Source organism: Amia ocellicauda, chromosome 6 (genome assembly GCF_036373705.1).
Source record: "Amia ocellicauda isolate fAmiCal2 chromosome 6, fAmiCal2.hap1, whole genome shotgun sequence".
In the NCBI taxonomy this organism is placed as follows: domain Eukaryota; kingdom Metazoa; phylum Chordata; class Actinopteri; order Amiiformes; family Amiidae; genus Amia; species Amia ocellicauda.
This window is the reverse complement of record NC_089855.1, coordinates 11168938-11174937: the sequence shown is the minus strand read 5'-3', so window position 1 is coordinate 11174937 and position 6000 is coordinate 11168938. Positions and strand designations below refer to the sequence as shown.

General features: G+C 37.5%; 1 protein-coding gene across 8 annotated transcripts in view; it reads left to right on the top strand.

The window, feature by feature from the left end:
* The first annotated feature begins 208 nt into the window (after positions 1-208).
* LOC136750945 (inositol polyphosphate-4-phosphatase type I A) overlaps positions 209-6000 on the top strand; it is a 51812-nt gene continuing 46020 nt past the window's right edge. For 4 of the 8 annotated variants that reach the window (XM_066706127.1, XM_066706130.1, XM_066706129.1 and 1 more), the window contains exon 1: positions 210-352. The gene's annotated coding sequence lies outside the window, so the exon portion shown is untranslated. Of the gene's footprint in view, positions 353-6000 lie in introns of all 8 variants that reach the window. The other 4 variants (XM_066706133.1, XM_066706131.1, XM_066706128.1 and 1 more) reach the window with 2 other exon arrangements.

Genomic DNA, 6000 nt, shown 5'->3' with positions numbered 1-6000 from the left:
TTAAGTGCTTGATATTATATTATAATCTGATTGCCACACTAGAGCTGAGACGAGTGTTGTATACTGCCAAATGGTTGCTGTAACTATGATGCAATTACAATATGGCTTTCAAATAGCGGCACTGGTTGAACTCCTTACGGGTATTACCATGAAAGCACCATTGCGCCAGTGCTGGCCCAGTGCGAGAGGAAGTGGGAGACGGCGGCGTGACGTCACTGTGCGTCACGGAGAGGCGGTGCGCGCTGGGGCGACTGCAGAGACGAGCAGACAAGGAATTGAGCAGAATGGCTTTAAAATGAAGTGAAACAGCGACTGTCAACCAGGAAGGACCCCTTTCATGTGTCGTGTCAATGTAAGTGCAAGTCTGTATAGTCTGTTAATGCACTCGCTTTTTATATCTGCACACCCATAGAAAAGAATAGGCTGCGAGAAGGTGTTTGTATGATTTAGCCTCTGTTAGCTTTGTTTCCCGATTCAATTGAACGTCAGATGAGAAGTTAGTGTATTTGGTTTGAAGTGGCGTGATAAACAACTGCAGAAAAAACAACAGCATCTTATGATGAGGAGGAGGATGAGGATGAGGATGCTACACTGATTTCAATTATGGTAATTTTCGCTAGATCCAGTGCAATGTGGAAATAAGCATTCGGTTGATATGTTTCTTTATTTGTTCTAAACCGACATGTCAAGAATGATGCACATGTGTGATATTAGATTTATAACACCGATTATACACCTGTTTTAGCTTGCAAACATGAGTGAAATAAGCGCATGTCTGGAATTGAAAGGGTTACTCTGTAGCGCCGGTCCCCATTGTGAGATGTAGGCACCATGTAGGCAGACTTGCAGGACCCAATACGCCTGCAGAGGATATAAACTTTCGTGTAGCTGATCAAATCGTCAGGGCAAACTGAATTATTGATTCATATCCTGCGTGTTGTGCAGTGCTGTCTGTGTCGGGGATTTGCATGAAGCCATTTTCAAAATAAGCTCCAGTGAGTGCCGAGTACGTAGCAGGATCCTCCGATGCAATGGACCCAGATCGACCTACTGCACTAGTGCATTCCCATCACACATGGGGGTATCAGTGTGCTGTGCAAAAATAACATGCGTGTCCAGCCTGGACCATGATTTAACTGCCTCGACCTTATTCTGACCTTATTCTAGTGTACATCTCAAATCTGTGTGTTGTTTAGCTAATGCTTTTGAAGAGTGGTCATGCTGTTTGGCTACACAAAATAGCAGTGCAATGTAGAAGGCAGTGAGTACATGCTTGTTATATAATGCTTGGCAGTGTAGGTGATACATTGTACAGTAATGCAATGAGGAAAACATGAATCAGGTTACTAATGTAGGAAAACACAGGTGTCAGAATGGGCTAGAGGTTTCAGGATGATGAGTGATCAGGAGTTCTTAAATTATAGAAATAATAATAATAATAATAATAATACATGAGTAAACTATTTGTTACAAACAAGAATCCCATGAAATGGTGTATGCAGCTATAATCGTGTTATATGGCACCAGTCAGTCTGACCATGGGGACGGCTCAACGGGATTAGGGGTACTATTATTATGATTGACTCCGTGAAATGATTACCATGTCCCACAGGAATACAAATGCCATTGATCATACCACCAAAACTGTTAGGCTGCTTTTTGTCAAACCTACACTCGGAGCAGTCAACTTGAGAAACCGATACAGATTAGCTTGTTGTGCTCCTCCTTTTTGTTGAGTCAACAGACTAAAGTCCACTTGTAAGTTGTACATGCACAGGTCTCCACATAGTTTCTGCAGGTGGCTTTAAATAAAGCATCATGCTGCATCACACTCTCCATGTGCCTTTGTAGATCCTTATCAGCACTTTACATCTTTTAAGGTATACTGCTTGATAAATTCCCATTTGATCAAATCTGCTCTGTAATACTGCGGACATCACATGTATCCTAATTAAGTATCCATGTCATATACAGACTGTAGTGCTGTGTATAGATTCTACACTGTGTGTCTCTGTGTGCAAATGTATATCATTTAGCTCTCTCTCAGAACTTGACAGTAGATGAACTGCTTTTCTTTTGGCAATAAATTTAAGAGCAGTTCATTGTGAAGCTAAGAGAGGAACAGTGTTTTGACTGGAAGAACAACTGAAACATTTATCAATTGTTCTTCAGTCTCTTCTATATAGCCAGTGTCTCACAAAAGACATTGGCTACTCCATGCTAATTCAGAGTCAAATCGTTAATATGTTTTTAGGTTTTGTTTAATAAAAATAGTTTAATTTGTCCATTAAAATATACATTTGAGCAGAAAGTAATTAAGCTGGAAGTGAATTGTGCTGTGCAGTTATCAGGCAGTTTTTTTATCCACTTTGTGTCTACATTTGTTTTGTTCCAAATATGTGAGTAAAATATTTGCATTCTCTGAGCGAACAAAAACACCAAAGACTGAACAAAACATCCTGCCAGCACCTGTAAAATGAACTGACTCACAGATCTGTTTCTTGAGCATAAAAACTGAATCCGTTCTTTTTAACTTCAAGGAAGCTCTAGCTAGCAATTACAAAAAAAAAAAAAAAAAAGACTGAAAAATATAAATTTAATTTCCCCTTTCCATAGTTATGTTTACTCATGCTATTTAAAAAAACAGTTTTAGTTTATTACTTTCAGGAAATAGATAGTGAGAAATCTTTTTCATAATGAAGATACAGAATCTTTCAAGACTTGTTGGAATTGTTTTATTTTGGAACAAAGATAATAGAGAAAACGGATCCACTTTTATCTTCATTATAAACTTTAAATACTTACTACTTGTTGCCAAACATTTCAAGCAGATTTAAAACGAAACTGAGCAATAACAGAATGTTACTAAGCAACCAACAAGAAAACTCTGCAAAACTTGATGTTGAATGTCGCCTATTTATTTTGAAACTATTTCAGAAGGCCTTAGTTTCATATAACACTGCATGTCCAGTGGCAGAAACAGCATAGTTACAGTGTCATGCTTGAAAATTTGTGGTTTCTCAGTTCTGGGTGCAGAATGTTCAAAAGTGGTGGTCTTGCTCCATTATTTAGGTATTTTAGGAACTAAAAATCCCTGGGGACACAGCTCTTAACAAATAAGCTGGTGCGATTTAAGCAACTGCCTCCCATTATCTGAGCAAAATAAGGTAACTTTAAAGCTGACAGCATTGTGTAATAGTTTGTATTGGTGCCACAGCTTAGTATTAATCCATGATATTTTGATACAGGAAATCCACTGCATTAGGTTATTTTAACAATAAGTAAATACATAAATAATCTGGCAACAATAATTAATAATTATCTTGCTATAAACATTCTGCCAAAACCCAGAAGATTTCTCCAAGTTTTACGGTAGTGTCCAAATTATAGTTAAAGATGAGTTTCTGAGGCTCAGTTAAATTAACACATTTTTGTTGTAATATTATTCTGTCAATGTTAAGTGTTACATAATAATCCATAGAGTATTTACACTACTCAGGAAATCCTGCTGTTAACTTTGCATTTCCACAAATTACCAGTTTGTAATTAAAAACACGAACTTAAATGATGGCCTTTTAGAATCAGATTCCTGCATTCACATTGAAAGATCATTAATAACAGAAAAAAAAATGAATTTACCAGTTGCTGGTCTGCGAGGAACATCTTTGACGTAATTAACATAAATTTCCACTATAGTTTGGGGTCCTGGGGCTGGTAAAACTCTCTGCGAATACAAGGTTGAGAACTTTACAGACATTGTCTTGAATCAAGAACAAAGACTTTAAACAACATATTTAAATATATCAACCACTGAAAGCTGTCTTGCTCTCATTTTTGTATTCTCAAATCAGGATGCCTGTTGTAGTTTGAGTTTTGAAAACCCTAGTTCATTTTATTGGAATGGAAATATTGTCTGATTGTCGAAACATGGTATGTCATGTGCTATCTGTCCAGCTTTACCTCTCTGCTGGTTAGCAAATGATTAATGAGCTTCATTTAGAACAAGACCATTTTGATATGTGGATTTGGACTGCAGACGTATTTCACCTTTTGACCTCCAGAGTGATATATGATCATGGGGATTAAATAAGACTACGCTTCAGAGTGTATTGATGGAAACCTCTCTGTCACTTAGTTAATTAAGAAATCCAGCCCCCACTAGGACTATATCTTTTGCTACTTTTCCTCATGGGCTTCATCTGTGTTTATGAGCCCTTAAATTATGAAAGTATTTGGTAATTCACTGTAAACTAATTATCACCTCATTAAATTATGAAAAATACCTAAATCAACAATGAAAGCTATTTATTTGGGTTGTCTTGCACTTATGTCTAGCTGTTTTGTTATTTTATTTTTTTGTATAGTTTTTGTAATTTACAAAATACTAAGTCAGTTTCAAATAAATGTGTTTTACAGAATCTGAAAACGTAATTAACAAAAAATGCTGATTTGCATCCAGAGTGTTGTTTCCATCCCTTTCAGTTCTTTGCTATAAGATTGTGCCTATTGCTATATGTCTTGATTGGTTCTGCTTTTATGAGAGTTATTTCGGTGTTGAAAGTGAATTGTAAAAGTGGAAATAAAAGGTGCATTTTAAGTGATGTTGCCTAGAACTCTTTCGGCAGAGGGAGGATGCTGTGTAGGAGGCCAGCTTTACACTGACTCAGTGCGTTCTCCCACTACTGCATACATGAATGACATTCATCAGGCAAATGTGTCTGCACTGGGCATCTCCAGAGGATCTGTTTGTTTGTTTGTTTGTTTGTTTGTTTATTATCAGGGGATGCACATCTATAGATTTCATTTCTGAAAGAGCAAACATCAAATCTTATTAATCAATTTATAAATAATTCTGAAATGTTAAGGTATAGTAGTGTTCCTCCTCCAAGCATCTATGTTCAGCAGAATCCAATTGTCATTTTCAGAGCTGGGAATCTTAAGCGTGAATGTGCAGCTTATGTTGTTGGTTGCTTTATTTGAATTAATTTTCACAGGCATGGCTCCAAGCACTTCGAGCCAGGCAGCCCAAACAAATGGCAAACCCTCCATGCCAAGCGACCAGTCCCTGAACCCAGGGGATTTGTATGAGCCTGACAACCAAGAGGAGTTATGTCACCCTAACTAGCTCACACATGCAATGAGCTGTGTGACACATACAAAAGAATATGTCTCTTTCTTTAATAATCTGTTGTGTCCAGTTAAACTTATTTAACCATGTTTAGAGTATTTCTTTCCTTGGAGAATTGGAGATAAATGGATGTTCTCCATGTACACAATCCATGCGATCACCTTCTTAGCCATTGAACGCAACACACAGGGGCAGCGTTCAATCCTCTCGGGCTGCTTCTGTGGGAGCCTGGTCAATAAGCATTACTCTAACTCACTCGCTGTTTAAAATAATTTAAGATCTCAGATTACGCAAATTATTAGTTAAATTATGGCTCAATTAAGTACTCTACTAGTAATAAAGTAATTGAGAGATCAGTTGGAATGAAAAACAGCAGGGCATGTGGTCCCCCAGTACCAGTACCAGTACTGCTCTAACTTGTGAATGGCAGTTACCCTGCTCTGATTTATGGATCAGCTCTGTGATTGTTTCAAATCAGTACCCATCATTGCAGTTCATCTTAATTATGATGCGCTGTATTATTACAGTAAAGAGTATGACGTAGATTCACAATGTGTATCTTGCTGCCTTTCATCATGTATGTTCTTTTGGAGTGGAGCCAGTGATTAATAATTTAAATATAACCTGTTTTTTGCCCCTGTTTTAGTATCCTTTCAAATTATTCTATAGCTGGCAAAGTCTTTTGCAGACTAAGGAGTGTACTTGCACTCTCTGTGATAATGCATTTGCATCAATTTAAATTCTTGTTCCCTCTGTTAGACAGTCAGCTGGGCATTACCAATATTGGATCTGTTTACCCATTTTATCTGTAATGAATCCTGGTTCCTGGGTATGACTCACTGCTGGGCCTTTAAGTGTACCTTATGTTGCTG